This window comes from Dipodomys spectabilis, unplaced genomic scaffold, assembly GCF_019054845.1.
Source record: "Dipodomys spectabilis isolate Male_0828 unplaced genomic scaffold, ASM1905484v1 ptg000207l, whole genome shotgun sequence".
Lineage (NCBI taxonomy): Eukaryota > Metazoa > Chordata > Mammalia > Rodentia > Heteromyidae > Dipodomys > Dipodomys spectabilis.
Window position 1 is genome coordinate 6,638,645 of NW_024870884.1, and position 24,622 is coordinate 6,663,266.

Sequence of the window (24,622 nt, forward strand, 5' to 3'; positions counted from 1 at the left end):
CACTAAACTGTTATCTTTCAGATATCAGACTAGTAAAAATCCAAAGTTTTGAATAATTTTTTCTTGGAAAATAATGTAGGATAATTACTAATCTTGTTTATTACTGGGGTGGGTGGATGGTATGTATGGGATGGATAGACTGACAGAGGTAGCCATCATGTATATCCATTAACTTAGATTTGTTTACTCTAGGAACTGTGCGTGTGTGTGTATGTGTGTATATATATATATATATTTGTATGTATGTATGTATGTATTTGTGGGATCTTAGTAAAGAGAATATTACAGTTTATTGTAGAACACTGAAAACAGCCCAAATACCTGGCAAGTAACATGATCTAGTGGGATAGGAAAGCAGCCAGTCATTAAAGTAGGTCTAAATGTCCTAATATTAATAGGATCAGCTTCCAGGATACATTAACTTTAGGCTAAAATTTAACTCATTGGTAGAGTTCTTGCCTAGCATGCACAAAGCCCTTGGTTCAATTCCTAGCAGCATATAAAAAAATAGACACACCAAAGTTAATTTGCTGGGCATAGGTGGCTCAAGCCTATAATCCTAGCAATTGAGGAGGCTGAGATCTAAGGATTAGAGTTCAAAGCCGACCTGGGCAGGAAAGTCCCAGAGATTTTTCTCCAATTAGTCAACAAAAAGCCTTAAGGGGGCTATGGCTCAGGTGACAGAGTGCTAGCCTTAAGCAAATAAAAACAAAAAAAACCTCAGCAATAGTGCCCAGGATTTCAAGCCCCAGAATTGTTACAGTGCTACCTTTCCTAGCCCTTCTTACTCCCCTCCTTCCCTGTTAATTTTTTTGAATGCTTAAAAAAAAAAAAGTAGGACAAGTATTAATCTTGCTGGGGTAGACGGAATGAACTGATGAATAAGTTAATTTTTTTGTAACACATGGAGGAATTTTTTTATAAACTATTTGGGTTTTTTAAGATGTGGTTTATATGTGTGATTGAAATACAGATATCGTTTCTTGGTGAAAATGTTGTATTGAATGAAATTCTTGCTACTGATGTACTTTCTACGTTACTGTTGTTTCCCTTTATATACTTAAAATTTTGATCCTGTGTACTGTGAGAGTCTCAGCCATTTCTCTTCATTGCCCTTCCTATGGGATATTCTTTTGTATTTATTAAAGAAATGTGTTGAGACTTTTCAGTTCAACTAGGTAGTGTCTATAGATGATTCTCAATAATTTTTTTAGGCCTCATACTTAATATACTATTCAACAGTGTCCAACTGTAAAACTCAAGGGGGCTATGAATGTAGCTCAGTGGGATGTAACTCAAAGACTTATCCATAGAAAACTGAAAATTAGGAAGTCTGGATTCATTGTGGGACATTTGTTTAAACCAGAGATGATTTTGCTGGCAATTTTGATGGTGAGTGTGTGTGTATACACGCATGCATGTGTGCCAGACTAGGCCTTGAATTCAGGGCCTCATGCTTTCACTCAGCTATCTTGGTCAAATCTGGCACTCTTATCACTTGAGTCCCGCCTGCTGTTCAGCTCTGTCTAGTTAATTGGAGATGGAGTCTTGCAAACTTTTCTGCCTGAGCTGGCTTTGAATATCCTAGGTCTAAGTAGCTAGGATTACAGATGTGAACCACTGGAGGCTAGCTGCAATTCTGAATTTTGTAAACAGATGCAGCATAGGGCATTTAAGAATTGCTTCTTGGAATAATTAAGAATTTACAGAATTTGGTTGTCTAACAATTATGTGGAAAAGGGGTTATTATAAATATTATGAATAAAATGATGATTTTATGCAAAAACGATGGGCAGCAGCAGTATTAAAGTGGCCATTTGTATGTGATTTGAGGTTCTTGTTTCATTATGTTATCATTACTGTTTGTGTATTAGGTTAATTGTGTTCTGTTATAAATTACCCAATGTTCTGTAATACGTAATTCAGTTTTAGTGTTAAAGGATGTAATAATTTAAATATCTTTATTCCCAAAGTGTTCTCATATCACAGTTTCTAGAATAGTGCTTGATATTATATACTCTTAAGATTTTGCCTATCTCTAAGTGAGATAACATTTTAAATACATAAATATTGAAAAATAATATATTATGGGTTTAAAAGTGTCCTCCAAGAAGATAGATTGAAGCACTACCTCCTAGAACTCTTGAGTACATGCTTAGCATGTGGCAAGTCCCTAAGTTCAATCTAATGCATGGAAACAAGAAGAGAGTAAAAGACACATAATGACACTCAGTTTGATATGACATAGAGGATGCAGATTTCCAGGAGACAAGGAGAAGCATTCCCAGTACAGGTTTCAGAGGGAAAACTTTCATTCTGTACTTTTTGTTTTCATTTTCTGAAATGGTCTGGCTAATTATTTCACTGTTTTTATTTTAATCTTTTTTTGTGTGGGTGTTGTTAACTTTGTGTTCACTTAACTCAGGACCTCTTGGTAGCAAGACAGGTAACTCTACCAATTGAGCCACAACCCCAGCCCTTTTTTTACTATTATTTTTCAGGTAAGGTCTTCATTCTCCCAACCCCCTTTTTAAGGCTTCCCTTCAGACTCTTTCCATTCTTCTACTTATGGCTTTCTGCATAAACAGGACCACTATATTTGAGCTTATTGAGATGGAGATCCTGCTTTTCCCCTAGTCTGCCCTTGAACCACAATCTTCTTGATTCCTGATTTTTGGACTGGATGTCTTACTAAGCTGTCCAGGCTGGCTTCAAACTTTTGGGGTCAATTTTTTATCTTTGCTTCCCATCCTGCTTTAAATAAATTATTTAAAACGTTTGTCAAGTTGTGACTGACTACTAGTCTTTGACATAATAAAGAATTAGTAAGATCTCTGGTACTAGATGGATTTAGTAATTAGGCCAGTTGTCAGATGAGGCCTCATTTGGGACTAGCTAAAATCATAGCCTCATCAAAAGTAAATTTAAAGTGCTAGAGGACACAGCACTTGCTTCCCCTGTGCAATAGGCATACTGGGGCTTATCTGTAATCTAAGAAGCTGAGGAGAGTAGGATCTTGAAAAGTCTGAGTACAGTCTGGTCCACATAATGAGTTTAAGAACAGCCTGGTTTATACAGAAAGACCATGTCTCCAAAAACTAAAAATAAATAATTACAGCAATTTCCACTTAGAAATCAAGAGTAAAAACATACATTTGTGGCCTACAGTTCACAAATATATGACTAACAAACAGCTTACAACAAGAAAGGGAAGTAAACTTATTAAAACACTCTCTATGCAAGTTTTAATGTAATTTATTTTTGTGCCAGTGCTAAGTCTCATACTTACACTCAGCTTTCTTGCTCATGGATGAGCCTCTAGCACTCTCACCCATCCTTGTTGTTTGTTTTTGGCTGGTTGAGATGGGAGATCCATTTTGCTGAGTTTGGCTTTGAACCGCTCTTCCAGGTATTGGCCTCCTGATTAGCTAGTATTGACAGGTATGGTACCTGGCTTAATTATTGATTACTAGTTCTTAGACCAGTTATTTTTAAAGCTCTAAGTAATATCCCTTTATCCATTAGCCAGATTTTAAAATGCTTACATGTTATAAATCATCCAAAGAGATACTCTCCTAATCTACTAAGAGATTGATTTTGCTTAAACATCTAATCAATTCAAATATTCATACAGGATTTACACATATGATTCATGTTATTTTTAGTACTCTGGTCGTTTTGTGTGCACACATATTTCACTCATCTAAGCTTCATAACATATAAGGTATCTGAAAGTGGGTTCTCTTACATTTTCTTCCTGTTTTGTTATAGCAGTAAAAGTACTTTACATACTACCAAAAACATAAAAATTCACTGGGCACCCATGGCTCATATCTGTAATCTTAGCTACTCTAGAGGCTGATAGCTGAGGATCACAGTTCCCAGCCAGACCGGGCAGGAATGTCCGTGAGACTCTCACCTCCAATAAACCACTCAGAAAACCAGAAGTGACACTGTGGCTCAAGTGGTAGAGCGCTAGCCTTGAGCTGAGAAAGTGAGGGACAGCATCCAGGCCCAGAGTTCAAGCCCCGAGACTAACAAAAAAAAAAAAAAAAAAAGAAATTCAGGAAGAGATTATTTTTGTCAAGCAAATAATTACCAAGGTTTCAGTTTATCATATTATAGTTAAAGTACTCAATTTCTTATTGAATTTTTTTAAAATAGAAGCCTTTTTTTTTTTTTGCCAGTCTTGGGGCTTGAAATCAGGGCCGGGGCACTGTCCCTGAGCCTCTCTGTGCTCAAGGCTAGCACTCTACCACTTGAGCCACAGAGCCACTCCTGGCCTTTCCTGTTCATGTGGTACTGAGGAATCAAACCCAGGGCTTCATGCATGCTAGGCAAGCATTCTACCACTAAGCCACATTCCCAGTCCAAAAGAAAAGATTTTAATAACAACAGAGTTTCAGAGCAGTGTATATCCCTGAGAAACTGTTAAACATTCTAATGTTAGAAACGTTAAGAGTATTCGTATGGCACTAACTTCAGTCAAATTGACTTTTAGTAGTTTATGTATTTTTCTGAACGGGGTTCTTACGCATCTCTATACTGACTTTGCATCCTTTGATCAGAGTATCTTCATATAGTTGGTACAAAATAAAATTCCTCCTCTCTCTTCCCCATTTTCATTTTTAAAATTTGAGACAAAACCTTGCTGAATTGCCTAGGTGGACTCAGATCTTGCAATCTTCCTGCAAGGCCAAAATAAAATCTCCACAATGGGGGGAGTAGGACACCCACCAAATTTACAATCTAGTTAAAAACACGTTAAATATGAGTTAACAGGTAGATACCACCTTTGCCATTACCAGGAAAGCAAGCAAAAAATAATTCTTACTGGATATAAGTGGCATTAGAAACATGTTGGGATATGCTGGCTATAATCTGAGAGAATGAAGATTTAGGCTATACAAACATATTTAAATAAAAATTTTAAAGCTGCCTGTTAAAACTTTAAAATAGAAAAATTCAAGAAGAAATTAAAACAGCATGGCTTAATTAAACATATTAATAAACTCATCTTTTAGCTTGGCAATATACTAAACATGATTAATTTTTCCTTAAAATATAAACTCGGTTTTTGCTGGTAACAAATGCTACAAGAAGTATAACAACTATGATAACAGAACACTGAGAACTGGACTGAGGTGGAGGAATAACAGAGCATGGAGAACTGGATTCAAGTGGGAAAAAATTCACAGAAATTTCTTTTAGTCTATTTTGTATAAAAGTTGAGGATCTGAAAGTATACTCCAATGACAAACATATATATATATATATATATATATATATATATATATATTTTATAAAATATATATATATACACATATATATATATATATATTTCTGGCGTGTGTTAACTAAGGTTCTTGCAATAATAAAAACAAACATATGCTATGGGTCGCAATGTGTCCACTCAACTCACTCCTCATTCATGTGGTAAAGCTCTAATACCCAGTGTTTCTGGCAATAGTGGGCAAGTGCTCGATCACTTGATAGTACTAGTACTTTCCCTTGTTGTTGTTATTTTGCCAGTCCTGGGCTTAAACTCATGACCCAGACATTGTCCCTGAGCTTCTTTTGCTCAAGGCTAGCACTCTACAACTTGAGCCACAGAGCCATGTCCAGCTTTTTCTGTTTATGTGGTACTGAAGAACCAAACCCAGGGTTTCATGCATGCTAGACAAGCACTCTACCACTAAGCCACATGCCTAGCTTCCTTTTATTTCATAAGAGTATCTTTTGCCTAGTGTTGACCATGACTCTTACCCATATACTTCTCATATAGCTGAGATAACAGGATTACATCAACATGCCAGGCTCATAGATTGACATGGGTTTTCACTGTTTGCCTCAAACCATCATGATTCTTCTAATCTATGGCCTCCTATATAGCTAACATTAGAGACACAAACTATTCCTGGCTCAGTTTTTCTGTTTGGTTGCCTGGGACTTGAAATCAGGACCTGGGCACTATCCCTGAGCTCTTTTACTCAAGGCTAGTGCTCTATCATTGAGCTCCACTTCTGGCTTCTTGGTGGTGAAGTGGAGGTAGTAAGTCTCAGACTTTCCTGCTTGGGCTACCTCTGGACCACAATTCTCAGATCAAAGCCTCCTAAATGCTAGGACTACAGAAATGCTAGGACTACAGGCATGTGCCCCCAGCACCCAGGCTTCCTGGCTTGTTTTTTGACATGAGGTCATGCTAAACCTTTTTGCTAGGCTAGTCTCAAATCAAGGTCCTCTTAATATCTGCCTCCCAAGCAGCTGGGATTAGAGATGTGAACCATCAATGACTTCTAGTATTCTTGAAAGTCACATTTTTCCGGAAACAGGATCTTTATAGAGGTCTTCATACGGTCACTGGAGCAAGCCCTAAATCTAATGTATTATTTTTTTTTTAAGAAGAAATTTTTATTACAGTTCAGAGATGTGAAGATAAAGGCAATCATCTACAAACCAAAGAAAGATCTAGGATAGAACATTCCCTCATACACCCCAGAAAGAACTTGGCCAACCATGGTTTATAACCTCCAAAATTGTGAGAAAATAAATTTCTATTAAGTGATCTAGTATATAGTAGTTTGTTACAGTTCCTAGCAAATGAGACTGGGAGGGAGGGCAGAACAAAGGAATAAAGACAGAAGACAAAGGAAATTAAATGAAAAATTCAGAGTAGCTATCCTGAATAAAATTCATGTCCAGCAATCTTACCCTCTGCAAAAGAAGGGCTTATAAATAGAATACTAAGATATAGAAAGAGGAAAGGACTTTGAGAAAATACTTTGCATCTGCCTTTTATTTTTCTCAAAGTATACTAAAGCTATTACAATATGAAAACTTTGAGACCAGAGCGAGGTAGTCTGAGGTTAACAGATACTGAAACTATCCTGAGTTTTACTAAAAAGGTATTTCAAATTAGTTGAGGGTGTAGGGACAGCACCCAGGCCCAGAGTTCAGGCCCCACAAGCGACCAAAAAAAAAAAAAAAGACCTTTAAACTAAGTTTTAAACCTTTACCCAAACATAAAAGAGATTGGTTGTATTCTTCTAAAAATAAAAAACCTAGACTTACACCATGTTTTTACTTATCTTAAAAAATATATATTGTTCAAATGTTTCAAAGTATTTTGAAAACATGCATGCAATTTGTACTGAATGTATTTTTTAAGTTTTCTCATACTTTAGCCTGAAAGAGGAGCATATTAACAACAGATACATTACAGGGAAATATTATTTTATAGGTATTTTACTACCATATGAAAAAGTATTTCCTAATGTATTCAGTAGAACAACTATTTAGATGGTTAAGGTTTAGACAGATCAGCAGCTAAATCCATTTCCTTTATTAGAAAGTCTTTCTCAAAAAAAAAAAAAAAACCAGCTACATTTACAATCAAACTTCATACCACCGTAAGTAATTAAATTAAAATATATTTTCCTGATATATTAGCTTGAAAAGATGAAATTAAAATACCATCTGAATACTCCATCAGGTGGCAGGCACTAAGGTCAAAACTGCAGTATTCCCTACCAAATGAAATGAGTTGTAGCTAAGTGTCCCATATTTAAGTAAATCATTCAGTGATTCTCTTTAACTTCATCTCTCCATGTACCTTTCTCTCAGAGGAAAGTTATAAGTGACATTCTGCAGGTCTTAAAACATTTGACATCTACAAAAACAAAAAATCCATTCTATATTATCTCAATCATACTAACCACACAAGAGGAAGTTCAGGAAGAAAAACTAATACAAAAACACACATAAACATACACACACACATATATATTGTGTGTGTGTATGTATATACCTATGACCTTTGCCTAAAGAATCAGCTTTGTGGCAAGATTTTACATGTTACATTTGATTCCTGTATAACTTTTATACCTTCCTCAGTAACTGAGATTACTAAGTATTGAATTTTAACAGTACACAGAAGAAGATTAAATTTATTTGGTTGCCTAAAGTTGTGCTTGCTATTTTAAAACCAACTATAAAATTTATTCAAATTATTCATTGATATCATATTTCAAAAAAGAAAGCCTAAACTGGGTGCTGACAGCTCATGTTCGTAATCCTAGCTACTCTGGAAGCTGAGATCTGAAGACTGAGGTTTGAAGCCAGGTCAGGCAGGAAAATCCAGGAGACTCTTACCTTTACAACACTGGAAGTGCAGTTGTGGCTCAAGTGCTAGAGTACAAGTTTTGAACAAAAACAAGCTCAGGGACAGCTCTCAGGCACTGAGTTCAAGCCCCAGAACTGGTACCAAAAAAACAAAGACAAAAACAAAAATTTTCTACTTACTTTAGCAGAAGAAATTGTTTTCTCAGTTTGTCAGCTCACATAATTATGTTTATAAAAAGGCATAATGGTGTTAGGGAGGGATTATCAGGGAGAGTGATAAGGGGATGAATGATGGAGGTAACCTTGAATGCATGCATGGAAATGTCACAGTGAAACTACCTTGTACAACTAATATATGCTAAAAATATTTTATAGATATAATATTTTATAGAAAACAATGTCGTTTTTACAACTAGCAAAAATAAAGGAAATGGATAGGTATTTCATAGTTATCCTCACCTAGTATCTTCAAGCCATATTTTATAAAAAACAATGTCATTTTTTACAACTAGCAAAAATAAAGGAAATGGATAGGTATATTTCATAGTTATCCTCACCTAGTATCTTCAAGCCTTTATGCTTGTCTTTCCTCTTGGAACTTAGGCCAACTGTCCTACAGGCTTAAGGATGTGAACTCAGGATCTTTTGCAAGCATGACTGGCATTCTACCACTTGAGCCATGCCTCAAGCCTAACTTTAGAATGAAGATGGAGTCTCATGGACTTTTCTGCCTAGGCTGGCTTCAAAGTTGCCATCCTCTGATCTCATCCTCCTAAACAGCTAGGATTACAGGAGGGTATTGATTTCAATGATATAGGGAACAGATTTGGAAGCAAGTTAGACTTCACAATGGTGAAGTTTCAAGATTAGTCCATTTACTTGCTTGCTTAAGTTTGAGATAGTGGGAGGTCAAACAAGAGAGGCCTTGTATATGCTAGTCAAATGCTTAATCACTGAGCCGTATTCCCCAACTCTTACTTTTTTTGTTTTTTGTTTTGTTTTTTTGCCAGTCATGGTGCCTGAACTCTGGGTCTGGGCACTGCCCCTCAGCTCTTCAGCTCAAGGCTAGTGCTCTACCACTTGAGCCACAGCGCCACTTCCGGCTTTTTCTGTTTATGTGGTGCTGAGGAATCGAACCCAGGGCCTCATGCATGCAAGGCAAGCACTCTACCACTGAGCCACCTTCCCAGCCCCCCAACTCTTACTTTTTTGAGAAGAGTTTTGCTCTGTCAAATACTCAAGCCTCCAGCTGTGAAGTACTGGGATTACAGATATGTGTTACCACATTCAAATAGATTTGCTGAGTCAAGTCCAAGATACAATAACCTACCTGTAAAATATCTAAGGGGATCCCAAAGGTTAGCATACTCTTTGGGCTTATCCAGTTTATATTACAATGATTTCTACAGCTATTCTTCAAAATCTACACATGAACTTGATAACCTTAAAGAATCATATTTAACTCACAAAACAGTATATGCACATACATTTTCTATTTAGGTTAAAGAATAAGGATTTATTGCTGGAATTATATCTCAGTGTACCTGCATATGTACACACAAACACAGAATAAAGTTTCTGACATATACTTATATGTGAGGTAAGAAACAATGCATGAAGAGGAAGGGAAGTCTGAACGAACATATAACAAACTGTTAAACTAAGAATACCACAGGGAAATACATGGGAGGACAGGGATTTTTTTACTTTAAACTTGTATTATTATTTATACTTACACTTCACTGTTACTTTATAAGGTAGGGATCACACTGTTCTTCAAAGAGATGATGTAAAGCATTTAGAAAAAATATCTGCAACTTAGCCCTCAAAATTAACTATTTACTGGGCTGGGAAGGTGGCTCAGTACTAGAGTGCTTGCTTGCCTTACATGCATAAGGCCCTGGGTTTCATTCCTCAGCACCACATAAGCAGGAAAAGCCAGAAATGCCACTGTGGCTCTAGTGGTAGAGCACTTGCCTTGAGCTGAAGAGCTGAGGGACAGCGTCCAGGCCCAGAGTTCAGGCCCCACAACCAACAACAACAACAAAAATTAACTAATTACTGATATCCATAGATATTGAGGAGGCTGAGATTTAAGGACTGTAATTCAAAGCCAGCCAAAGAAACTTATCTCCAATTAAATGAGAGGGGGGAGGAGCTTGAAGTGGAAGTTTGAGTCAAGGTTTGGCACCAGCCTTGAGCAAAAAAGCCAAGTGGGAAGGAAAAAAAAAAAAAAAGCCAAGTGAGAGATTAAGGCCCCAGAGTTCAAGGCCCAGTATCAGCATGAAAACAAACAAAAAAAAGTACATGGTTAGTGTATCTCATCACCAAAACATACTATTCTAGATAAAAGCTGAACAAAAATCTCTCAAATTAGAACATAGTAAAACCGTGTCTCAAAAGAAAAGTGGAGAGTGGAATGGTGGGCAAATATAGTCATGATAATGTAAAAAGGAATCAGGTAACTAGAGGGGATTGGCAAGGTTTGAATGATAGAAAGGGTGACAATGATCAAGATACACTGTACTCATGAACTAACATGTTAAACTGAAACTCCTTTGGTGCAACTACTTAAAAACATAGTAAGACAGGTCAAGGCAAAACAAAGGCTCTGTTACAGCACTTGCAGAAGTTAGCTAGATCAATAATTAAAGGTCCTGTTGCTCATCATATCATTCACTTGAGTCTATGGAATCGGGTTTTTTTTTGTTTTTTGGTGCCAGTTCTGGGGGCTTGAATTTGGGGCACCTGAGATTTTTGTATTCAAAGATAGTGCTCTATCACTTGAGTCCCAGCTCCACTTATGGTTATTTTTGGTAGTTAACTGGAGATAAGAATCTCAGGGACTTCACTGCCTAGATTGACTTTCGAACCTTGATCCTCACAGTGCAGCCTCCTGAGTAGCTAAGATTTCAGCCACCAGCATCAGCTGAGTTTGTGAAAATTTTCAAAGCTGCAAGAAACCCTGGGAGTATGATTCAAACAGATAGGGTTTCTACCTACCAAGCACACAGCCCTGAATTTAAACTTAATATTTCAAAAACAAAGCAAAACAAAAACTCTGAAGACAAAAAGACAACTATGAGAAATCTAACCACAACGTGTTAGAGCAAATGAGGAGGCCTACCTCCTTCTCTGGCCCCATCCGAGGAACTTGCTAATGCATGTAAGTGGGCAAAATAGGATTAGACATTTCTGGGACTCCTTGTCACAGGAACCACATGAAAATACATCAGTGAAATCCTAATAGAGGCTACAATTAGATTAAAAGAACAAAAACATAAAAATGCAAGAGTTCAAGACATTTAGGTAAAAGTTTGGGTTAAAAGCTAAATACTTTCATACTTTTATGTAAGATTGTATTCTCTTTTATCTGAGAGTATTATGAAAATGTTTACTATGTCTGACTGGGGAATATTTACCCTACTTAGTATAACAAAAGGCTTCCTTCCATACAATTCTGACTGGACAAGCTCACTGAGAAGTAATAGAAATGCCCATGCCCACAAAAGTTAGCTTCAAACAGTTCAAAAGAGAAGCCAGACATACGGTAAAGCTTAGATTTACCATCCAGAAATGACCACTAGAATCTAGAAACAGAAAACTTGCGTTTGAAGTACAATTATTTACCAGCAGACAATAACTGATACTGATTCTATGGTCAAAAACCAAAATAATCCAAAACTTGCCAAGTATATACTTCCTGCTATATGCTGGAAGTATATACTATTCTAGGCAATGTTAGAGAAACATTCTTTTTGGGGGGGAAGGAATGTGGTACTGAGCTTGAACTCAGAATCTTGCCCTCTTGGCTCAGCATCTCTGTTCAAGGGTGGCACTCTACCACTTGACTGACACCTCCATTTTTTTTTTTTCCTACCTGGTCCTGGGGCTTGAATTCTGGGCCTGGGTGCTATCTTTGAGCTTCTTTTGCTCAAGGCTAACACTTGAGCCACACTGTCACATCCGCCTTTTTCTGAGTTGTTTAATGGAAATAAGAATCTCACAGACTTTCCAAGGCGGGCTGGCTTTGAGCCATGATGATCAGATCTCAGCCTTCTGAGTAGCTAGGATTACAGGAGAGAGCCATCAGTGCCTGGCTTTCCACTTTCAGTTTTAAGCTGGTGAAATGGAGGTAAGAGTCTCCCAGATTTATCTGCCTAGGCTGGTTTCAAATCTCCATCCTCAGACCTCAGTTTCCCGAATAGCTAGGATTATAGATGTGAACCACAGGAGACAAGACTTAAAAAAAACATTCTAATGGTAAGATAGTACCCAGAAGAATTCCATAATAAAAGGACAATCCTTTCTGCAAGAACATGTTACCAAGAGACCATCAAATTCACAAGCAAGTAAACTTTATACAAGCACCTATAGAAATCAGTCTGAGTGCAATGCAAACTTGTAAACTGAGACAGTGATTAGCTTTGTTCAGAATTAACTTGCAACCCAGAAATTAAGAACTATACCTGTGCTTGCTTGTCCATAGTATCTGTTATACTGATAAGAGCTCTGATAAGACAATGTAGTAAATTTCTCTGCAATTTTTAAACTGAATCACACCATAAACATACAACAATAGGGCATAGGACTAACACTGATGGTTAAGATTCACTTATTTAAGGAAGTCTTACTGGAATACTAATATTGATAATAAAGCCCATCAAGAGATTTAGTTAAAGCTTCCTCAGAAGGTAAAGTCTGATAAAAGTCTGTCATTAGACAAATGTGTGGCAGATCAAGAAAAATGTATATAATGACTTTGTAAGACATATTAGCCATTTCCTTAAATCTATCCCTATTTACAGTGGTGCCTCTAAAAATCAAGACTTCCATATTCATGAGTTCTGAATTATGGAATCAATCAAATACAAACAGAATATTGGGGGGGGGGGGGGGGAATAAGTGAAGCCTTAGTAACTTTTCCCTTGTAATATCATTCCCTAAATGTATTGTCCAAATAGCTATTTTCATGGCATATAAATCATATTAGATATTTACAGTTGGTTTACAGTTGGTGTCACAGTTTTATGTAAATATACCATTTTATATAAGAGACAAGCATCTGTCAATTGGCATCTGCTAGGATCCTAAAAACAGTCCTTGGATATTGAGGGACGAATATATTCATAGACTGCTGTGACTGCCATAGAAATTTTATGCTCAGTGTACTTATCCAGACAAAATTATAAAAAACTACCTCCAGGCCTCTGAAATGTCCTTCTTCATAGCTATTTGTTTGCTTAAGAGACTTTGGCCACTGAGTAATTTAACAATATGATTTGCAAAAGTGACTTTGGTACTTCCAGTTATCAATTCCAATCTCTAGAGGAAGTGATAACTAAAGGTAGTTGAACACTGGAGAGAATACTAGAGTTAATGCATGTAAATAGCATGTTAATAGATGCATGAAAAACCCATGAACGGAAAAAGTTAAATTTCTTCAGTTGGTAATTACCACATTATAGACAAAAGATGGTAACACACTATTTATGACTCCACAGAGAAAGAATGACTAAAAGTTCCACGCTCAGATCTCTCCTAGAGATCTCTCTCTGCAGGCTATGAAACTCTTCTGATTATTGAATTTTTAAATTTGTATGTTCTCTTTGCAATAAACTGTACACATAAGTATTTTTACAAAGTGGAGAATGGTTCTGGAAGCTCTCAATATTGAAGTTTGTGTTAGAAATTGAGCGTTCATAGGAAGATTCCCTTCAAACTGTACTATATATGACAAAACTAATTGCAAAGGGAGACAAATTTTATTTACACATTGCCTTAATTTGTGACTCTTATATACGTAGTATTATATACAGTGAAACATGCAAAGAATAAATAATATAGCTTAATCCATATGGTTAATGGTAAATGGCAGTTAGAATTTGAACCAGGAAGTCTGATATAAAAACTAACATATTCTTAATATATTACACTGCCTTCCTGATAACTGCTAAGGTTCTCTTTTCTAACTCTGACACTGAATCAGAAACAAGATCTTTAAACTGTTATCAACACATCCAAATCTACAAGCAAACAAGTTAATCAGATAGACAGAAGCAAAATTCATTATGTTTTACTTTGTCAAACTGTATAATTATGAAGTTTTAATTCTCTTTACTATATTATTGACAAGATATAAAAAACTGCATTAACACAATAAATTAGCTATCAAAATATATAACCATAACCCTAAATAAGTCTGCAAAAGTAATGCATTTAAGGAATGAACTATACAGCAAAACATTGTATTAAAATTCCCAATTTGCTGGGAAATCTTTTGATGCTGTGTGTGTGTGCACACGTACCAGTACTGAGGATTGAACATAGGGTTCTGCCTCTTGCTTGGCTTTTCCACTAAAGGCTGGTGTATTCTACCATATGAATCAAAACTCCACTTCTCAATTTTTGCTGATTAATTGAAGATAAGAATCTCAGATTTTTCTGCCTGGAGTGGCTTCAAACCAAAATCCTTAGCTCTCAGCCTCCTGAGTAGCTATGATTACAGGTCACCACTAGCTAGGAAATCTTTCCCCTCTTTTTTATTTTATTTATTTATTTATCCAGTCATAGGGCCTGAACTCTGGGCCTGGGCCCTCAGCTCTTCAGCTCAAGGCTAGCACTCTACCCCTTGAGCCACAACACCACTTCTGGCTTTTTTTTTCTGCTTATGTGGTACTGAGGAATCGAACCCAGGGCCTATGGATGCAAGGCAAGCGCTCTACCACTGAGCCACCTTCTCAGCCCTCCTTTCTTTTTTATAAAGATGAAAATCTTATCAGGCAAATTCCTACTACCTATCTTTTCTAAAAACTATGTGTATTCATTACTCCATTGCACTTTCTAAATATATGATGACATATTCAGAACTTGTGTTTTTAATACTTAACACCTTTATTTCTCCATACTAAAAGCATTTTGGCGGGGAGGATAAGAGACAGTACTAAGGTTTGAACTCAGGACCTATGCTTAATTACACCGAATGCTCTTACTACTTGAGCCACATCTCTCATCTAATTGTTTTTGTTATTTTTCAAATGGGTCTCACTGCTTGCCTGGGTTGGCCTGGACTAAAATTTTGTTATTTAACTTCTGGTTTAGCTGGGATGGCAAGTATGCTCCAACACATCCCAGCTTTTACTGGCTGAGATGAGGGTATCATGAACTTGACTAGTGCTGGCCTAAAACATACTCCTGATCTCAGCCTCTCAGGTCACTAGGATTACAGGACTAAGCTACTGCATCCTGCTGCATAAATTTTGAGTGTGAGTGTCTGTGTGTGTTTGTGTGGTAGTCATCCTAGGGCTTGAATTCAGGGCTTAGGCACTGTCCCTGAGCTTCTTTTTTAGCATCTAGATCACTACTATTTGACTCAGCTCCACTTCTGGTTTTTTTGGTAGTTAATTGGAGATATGAGTCTCACAGATTTTCCTGCTTGAGTTGGCTTTGAACCAAGATCCTCAGATCTCAATCTCCTCAATAGCTAGGATTCTAGGCATGAGCCACCAGTACTTGGCTGTGTTATTATTTTTAAAGCTCCAAAGCATCCCTAATTAATTTTAAAACATTCAGATATCATCAGGCATCAAGCTGCTTCCCTTTTCTCTTCTGTTAGTAAGACTAGAATGACAGCAGTCTTAAAAGTAAATAAATGTATCTTTTGTTTTTGTTCCTGTTATAATGTCTATTTCATGAGTTTTCTGACAAAAATGTTAACTGAACAACATTTTGTACTTTTTAATTTTTTTCTTCAAGTATAATTTACTAAGAATTAGTGAATCAAAGAGTATGCACTTCTTTATGGTTTCTTACAACAAAATACTTTCCAAACAATGTCATTCTGTAATCCATGAAACACGAATATGTGTGCTTATACATTACCATACTTGCCAGTATTAGATTTTATCATTTAAGAAAGATTAACACTTTATTGTACATAACTTAGTATCTGAAAGTGTTATACTTGCACAAAAAATAATCTTATGGTTGGTCATACGGTCATTACTTCTATGTCACTATTTACTAAAAGTACAAAAAATCAATACAGTAAGTCTAATTCTGGAACCTGTGAAAACCTATAAATGAATATATTTCAAAGTTCATTTCTCATTTGAAATGGGGCATAACTTCACATTTTAATAAACTAGTTGAAGTCCTAACCTAATTCAATTTGACAATATAACAGGATTAGAGGAGTTTGGTCTAAAGAAGAAATAAATTCCTCTTTGAGAGGATTTCTTTTAGTATAGATAGTAATTAAAATGCACTCAAATAAGGCAAATAAGTAAAAGAAATAAATTAAGATATATTTTATGATATCTTCATAATTCCATAACTTATACTAGGAAGAAATCATGAGTATATTAAAACATCCCAGAAACTCGGCAAATTATCAAAGTCAGTTAAAAGTTCTTCTGTGAAGAAGTCCATTCCTTCCTTTCACATTTTAAAAATAGTCTTCTTCATATAATTTTAGGTTTCCTCATTTTCAAAGTTTAAGGTATCCACTTTTATTTAAATTTTTTATTTATTTATTTTTTTGCTGGTCCTGGGGCTGAACTCAGGACCTGGGTGCTATTCTTGAGCCTCTCTGTGCTGAAGGCTAGTGGTCTACCACTTCAGCCACAGTGTCACTTCCACCTTTTTATGAGTAGTTTATAGGAGTTTAAGTCTCACAGACTTCCCAGCCCTTGGCTGACTTCGAATTGTGAATCTCAGATCTCAGCCTCCTGAGTAGCTAGGATTACAGGTGTGAGCCACCAGCACCTGATTCCATTTTTTATTTTATTAGAATGTGAGCACTGTAAGTTGTTTAGTATTTGCTTTTGCCTATATCTTTTAAAACCAGTATCATTTTACTATACCTGGCTGATTTTGCTTTCCTATGCTTTGACTTTAGCATAAATTAAATGTCAGGAAACATGCTCTAAGTCCTACTTTTTTGGTCAACAGCTAGACTGCAATCCATTTATCACTTTAAAATAAGTGGTTAATAAAATAAGCATTTTTTCACTGTCTATGATAGTAAGAAACTGAACTAGACTCCTTGGAAACATACAAAGATGACTATGACATGATTCCTGTCCTCAAAGAACTTACAATCTAGAAGATGAAGACAGACATGCAAACAAATAAGTATAATACAAAGCAGGATGTACTGGTTGTTAAAACATGTACAAAGTTCTACAGGAGCACAGAGTGGTGAGATTAATTCTGGTTGGGGTGTTCTGGAAGGCTGGGCCAGCAGAAAAGTAGTAGAAAACTCTGCCCTTTAGAAAATGCAGCAGTATTACAGCCCAGCCGGGTTAGGGTCGAAGCCCCACTCCCCACAGAAGGTTTTCCTAAAGGAGATGGAGCCAGGGCCCTAACCCAGTTAGGTAGGTGGACTCGTTGTTTTCAATTATGATTGCCAACATTTTCTTTCTCTGGTACAGATAAATGTTTGCTTACACAAATATTTTACTTTATAAAAAAAAAATTAATGAAATTTAACAATGTGTTAAGTAACTTACACGATGTAAGCCACGTCCTGTAAGTTACCTCAGCCTACATCATCAGAATGGCCTCAGGTGGTACCCTGATCATACAGGACCAAACAAAAAAATAAGAAAACATTTTAGTTATATCAACCACAGTCAAATGTGGTGCTCCAATAAATTATATACTAATAATATCTTAGAAAGATGAAGAGATAGTTCCAGAGAAGTAAACTCAATATTTATGTCCATGTTTTGTCAAAAATATTAATTTACTATTAAAATTTAAATATAAACTTTAGAATAGACTTCTGAGAAAACAGGATTTTTTTGTCCTGTTATGTGTAAAAAGACCAGCCGGTAAACAGCCGGTTTTTACTGATTTGTAGAAATTAGAGGTAGACATAACATAACTAGTACTTAATGTTTAACAGGTACCACAGGAGGAATGAAATTAGGAAAATTATAAAATACAAACATGTTCAAGTACAAAAAAAAAACCATGAAGCAAATATCATATGCAAAATATCATGTGCATCAAATTAAGAAACACTAAATTTGTAGAAAATTAAAGACAAAGTATTAGTTTTCACTGTGCTTCATTTCTGTATCTATTTTGTGTACATATCCCCCAAAGTTCTAAAACTTGCAGATGTTACTTCATTTTGCTATAGTAATTTTAAAATTCTAAACTTCATAACTGCTACTTATAAATATCCTTAAATATCATTTTAATGAACAGAATGTGTTCATGTAAACTACATATATATAATTTACTTTCTTAGCTTTTATAAAGCAGTCCCATGTCACTTATTAATTTTTACAATAGCAACAGGAAAAGGGAGTGAGGCAGGGAAATAAGAAAAGGAAGAAAGTGGCAAAGTAGGGAAGGAGAAAAGAAGGGCAAGGAGGGAGAAAGGCATCATAGATAGGAAGGCAGCAATGCACATCCTGTTTGAACTAACGGACAGACTTTCTTTGAAAATTAGAATTTTTTTGAAAATATTCAAAAGGATTTACTATCAAACAATTGTTGAACAAGGTAGAAAACACAAAGGATTTTAAGATCTATGGTAATATAAAGAAAGCTCATAACAATTATAATAACCATAACAAAACCCAGTAAGAACTGGAAAATAATTCACAAGAATACAAACTGCTAAAACACACAAAAAATTATCCAATTAAAGAAATACAATTTAAACCAATTAAATATTATATTAAAATAACCAGTTAACAGGGAGAGTAATAACATTTTAAAACTCTTAAGATCTATTTCTTCTGTTTTTATAGTTTGTTAGACTTTAAAACAAGATAGCCTGAAAATAAGTAACATTTCTGAGGAGGTAATAAGATGAAAACAATCATATACTGACTGGGGCAATACCAGTCAGTAACAATATTTCAACAATCTGTTTAAGTATCAGAAGACTCTTTGATTTTTGTGGATTTTCAAGTTCATACTCTTTGAACAGTAATTCTACTACAATGCATACACATTTTAAAAATAATCAAACATACAGTGATAGTTATCAGTTAAATATTGTACAAATTGATAAGAAAACAGTATTTTAATATTATGCACCACTAAAAACTATCTTGAGCCGGGTGGCAATGGCGCACACCTATAATCCTAGCTACTCAGGAGACTTAAGATCTGAGGATCAAGGTTCAAAGTCAGCATGAACAGAAAGTACATGAGATTCTGATCTCCAATTAACTACCAAAAAGCTGGAAGTGGAGCTGTGGCCCAAGTAGTACTGTGCCAAGCTTGAGCAAAAAATGCTCAAGACAGTGCCCAGGCTCTGAGCTCAAGACTCACAACCAATAAAAGCAAAAAACAATGCTTTAAATTATTCAGGAGAAAAGTTTAAAATAAATTATTATTTAAAACTAATAAGTCCCCAATTTTAATACCGTCAATAACGGCTTTTTAAAAGATTTTTTTCATAGAAACCTTTTATCTTGTTACTTTGCCAAATCCATTTATCAGGTCTAGCAGTATTTGGGAAGAATCTTTATCAAGATTTCTGTAAGTTCACAGATCTTATAAATATAACTGAACCTCTTCCTTTGATTTAGATGCCTTTATGTCTTTTTATCTAATTTTCTCAGTGAGACTTTCAATACTATTGCTTAAAAGACAAGAATGTCTACCACTAAGATGGTAATTAAGTAACATGATATTAACCCACAAAAATAATTTCATTTCAATTTGTTAATTATATAAACAATACTAACTAAAATTAACTAAAAAAGTCATCAAAGGTTAGAAGTACTGGCTCAAGTGGTACAGCACCTGACTAACAAACAAAAAGGCAGAACTTAGTTGGATGCTGGTGGCTCATATCTGTAAGTCTGTAATCCTAGCTACTCAAGAAGGCTGAGATCCCAGGATCTTCATTCAAAGTCAGGGCAGGAAAGAAAGATGGGGGGAGGAGTGGAGGAGGAAGGGGAGGGGGAGGGAGAGACAGGGAAAAGAATGGCCTCAAAACCCCAGTTTAAGCCAGGCGCCAGTGGCTCCCGCCTGTAATCCTAGCTACTCAGAGGCTGAGATCTGAGGCTCGTGGTTCAAAGCCAGCCAGGGCAGGAAAGTCTATGAGACTCTTCTCTCCAATAAACCACTAGAAAACTGGAAGTGGTGCTGTGGCTCAAGCGGTAGAGCGCTCGCCTTGAGCTGAAGAGTGCAGGGACAGCGCCCAAGCCCAGAATTCAAGCCCCAGGACCACCCCGGCCCCCGAAAAAAAAAAAAGTTAAAAAAAAAAAAGTCAGGCACAAATGAACCTATACAAGACTGACAAGTCAAAGCAATCTTAAACATAAAGCACAAAGCTGGAATCTAGGAGCAGGTGGCTCACAACTATAATCTTAGCTACCCAGGAGGCTGAGATTTGAGAATGAAGGTTCAAAGAAAGTCCAGACAGCAAAGTTTAAGAGACTCTTACCTCCAATTTATCACCAAAAAGCCTAAAGCGCTGAAGTGGCAGAGAGAGTGTCAGCCTTGAGTGAAAAAGCTAAGAGACAGCATGCAGGCCTTGAGTTCAGTCCCAAGTACTGGCATTTTTTTTTAAGCGTGGCATGGGGGCTAGGAAGGTGACTCAATGGTAGAGCGCTTGCCTTGCATGCATGAGGCCCTGGGTTTGATTCCTCAGCACCACATAAGCAGAAAATGCTGGAAGTGGTGCTGTGGCTCAAATGGCAGAGCGCTATCCTTGAGCTGAAGAGCTGAGGGACAGCACCCAGGCCCAGAGTTCAGACCCCACAACTGACCAAAAAAAAAAAAAAAAAAGGGGGGGGGGGGGGGTGGAGTGGGGGATCATGTACATTTTGAAAATACGGCTGAAATGAATTAAATTACATAAGAATTACCAAAGAAGGTGAAAACTACCACTGAATGAAAATAAAATATAAACACATGAAAAAGGAAGATATTTCCATGTTTAACTGGAAGACTTGATGACGTCAAGATGTATACTACCCATAACATCTATAAATTCAATATATATCCAATTTTAAGTGTTATCTGGAGAAGGTCATTCCTATTTTTTATATTAAATCTCATTAAATTTACATGAAATGTCTAGGAAACAGCGAGAAGAATCCTGATAAAGATTTCTTCATTCCACAATTTACTTTATAAAGCAAAAATAAGAAAGAAGGAAATACACAGCCAATGAAAACAGAACAAAGCCCAGAAACAAATTGCTGACATATATTGGAAAAAAAGTTTTTGACACAAAGCCTAAACATGGTAGCTCAGGCTGGCCTCAAACTTACTATTTTCCTACTAAGCCTGAATACTAGGATTACCAGCAAGCACTAGCCATTACTCCTGGATGCTTAGACAAACTTTTTTTTTTCCCATCGGTCATGTGGCTTGAACTCTGAGCCCGCCCGGGTCCCTGTCCCTTAGCTCTTCAGCTCAAAGCTAGCACTCTGCCACAGTGTCACTTCCAGTTTTCTGGTAGTTAATTGGAGGTAAGAGTCTCATGGACTTTCCTGCCCAGCTGGCTTTGAACCAAGATCCTCAGATCTCAGCCTTCTGAGTAGCTAGGATTACAGGTATGAGCCACCAGCGCCTGGCTGACAAACTGTTTTTGACAAAAGTACCAAGACCATTCAACAGGGGTAAAAACAACCTTCTCAACAAATTAATATCCTCATATAAAAATAGTAAGTTATATTACATCACATATGAAAACTTCAATTAATAAAATGCCCAAATATGTGATCTCAAACTATAACTTAAGGAGAAAAGAAGGGAAATCTTCATGACATTGGATTTATCAAGAGAATTTTTTTTTTCTGGTTGCTTTGTTTTTTGTTCATAAAAGCAAAACTTGGCTGGGAAGGTGGCTTAGTGGTAGAGTGCTTGCCTTGCATGGATGAGGCCCTGGGTTCTACTCCTCAGCACCACATAAGCAGAAAGAGCTGAAATGGCACTGTGGCTCAAATGGTAGAGGGCTAGCCTGGAGCTGAAGAATTCAGGGCGAGCACCCAAGCCCAGAGTTCAGGTCCCACAACCAACCAGGAAAAAAAAAAAAAAGCAAAACTCTTTGGGAATCAAAAGACATTATCTTCCCAAAATGAAAGAAGATATTTACAAATTGTATCCTATAAGAGATGAATATATAGAAAATACCAAGAACTTGTAGAACTCAAGGAGAAAGTAAACATTTCAAATTTTGCTAATCCAGAAAATATCTAGCAGAGATATAGAGAAATTGAAGTCTTTGTGCACTTCTGTTAGAAATATAAAATGAGGGCTGGGAAGGTGGCTCAGTGGTAGAGTGCTTGCCTTGCATGTATGAGGCCCTCGGTTCAATTCCTTAGCACCATATAAGCAGAAAAAGCTAGAAGTGGGGCTGAGGCTCAAGTGGTAGAGCTCTGGTCTACAGCTGAAGAGCTGAGGGATAGCACCCAGGCCCAGAGTTCAGGCCCCGTGACTGACCAAAAACAAAAAAAGAAAAAAGTAAAAGAAAAGAAATATAAAATTACGTAGTCACTCTAGAAAACAGTAATGAGTGTCTTTAAAAATTTTAAATAAAATTATAATATAATCAAAAACTTTCACTCCTAGGTATAAACCTAGGAGAATTGAAAACAGGAACTTAAATATTCATATTCACACCAAGAAAAATATATATATATATATATGTATATGGTTTTTCTTTTGGTCGGTCGTGGGGCTTGAGCTCTGGGCCTGAGCACTTTCCCTCAGCTCTTCAGCTCACGGCTAGCACTCTACCACTTAAGCTACAGCACCACTTCCGGTTTTTTGGTGGTTTATTGGAGATAGAGTTTCACGGACTTTCTTGCCCGGGCCGGCTTTGAACCGTGATACTCAGATCTCAGCCTCCTGAGTAGCTAGAATTAAGGCGTGAGCCATCGGCGCCTGGCAACACACCAAGATTATAATAGCTACTGAACCTTGAAGACATTATGACAATTATAAAGGAATAAGGTATCACAAATATAGATTACAAATAAATAGATCTACATATATGTATATAAATATATTGTAAATTAAATATGATAGAGTATTTAACTTCATAGAGACAAGGAATAGAATAGTAGATGCCAGGAAGAAGGTTTAGGGAATTTCTCTTTAATGCATTTCAGTTTTTCATGATAAAAAGTTTTGTGAATTAAGGTTGTGATAAATGCACAACAATGCAAAAGCCTTGAATTCAAAGACACATACACACACATATACAAATTTGTATGTCAAATGTTAAATATATTTTTCCACACTAAAAAATTTCTTAAAACTTAATTGCAGAATGATAATGCACCAAAGAATAAGTTGGCTTTCTCTGGATAGTGGGATTAAAATTATAGTAATTTTCTACTTCACACTCAGTATCTTCCAAATTTCTTTGTAATGTACACCTACTGTTTGTATAAAAGAAATTAAGTTTAAAATACAATTAACTTTATTTTGAGGTTAAAAGAATCTCAAAAAAAACCTTCTAAAACTTCAAGAATGAATATTAAATGATATTTACTAGCAGAATATTTTATTTGTTTTTGTGACATTACTAAGGCTTGAACTTAGGGACCTAGGCAGTATCTCTTAGCTATTTTGTACATGGCTGATGTTCTACCACTTGTGCTACAACTCTATCTTTTTGATGATTTAATGGAGATAAGTCTCACAGACTTTTCTACATTGGCTGGCTTAGAACCTTGATCATCTAGTAGATCTCAGTGTCCTGAATAGATGAGGTATCAGGCACGCACCACTGGCACCTGATAAAAACCAGCGGTATATTAACACAATATACTGACACAAATTTCATCTTAATTCCCTTCAATAAAACATACTGTCTAAAGTTCTGCTTATTCTTTAACTATAATATTGAAAACACATGTATTGATGACTTGATACTAATTTTGAGACTTCATACAAATTCATACATAAGGACTGACAAGTTTAAACCAATTTCCGGGTGAAACTACTGAAAAATCAAAAAGCGTATTAATCACGGCTTCAATTTTTTTGTATTAGCAACTCAAAATATCCAATAAATACTTTTCCAAACTACAATGATAATATGATTTATTTGGCTTCTCAAAGTTTTCTATCAAAACTATAGTTCATGGACATTTTCAGTATATTTTTAATGTCATTGATTCAACTCATTTATTCACTTTTTTCTCATCTTTATAGGTTATTTACTTAACTAGTTTGTTTTCTTGTTAATGGTACTGAAAACTGAACTCAGGGACACATGAATGCTGGGCAAGCACTCTTTCCTCTGAGTTTCATCTCTAAACCTCATCTTTTAAATTACATTTCCAGACATTCTGTTAACAAAGGAATGATCAAATTAGATATATTAATTGCTACTCTGCATGTAGGAAAACTTTAGAGAGATAACTAGCTAAAATAGAAAATATCTGTATGCTTTTTAATTATTAGAAAATATAAACTATCCTTTTTAACAAATTGCCTTTTTAAAAAATTTCAAAGTACCTACTATAACACATTTTCTAAAATATGAAATATTTTAATGCCTTCA

The 24,622-nt window shown here is 36.1% G+C and overlaps 1 protein-coding gene across 2 annotated transcripts in view; it reads right to left on the reverse strand.

The window, feature by feature from the left end:
• Jmjd1c (jumonji domain containing 1C) overlaps positions 1-24,622 on the reverse strand; it is a 184,676-nt gene that overhangs the window by 104,336 nt on the left and 55,718 nt on the right. The window lies entirely within an intron of this gene.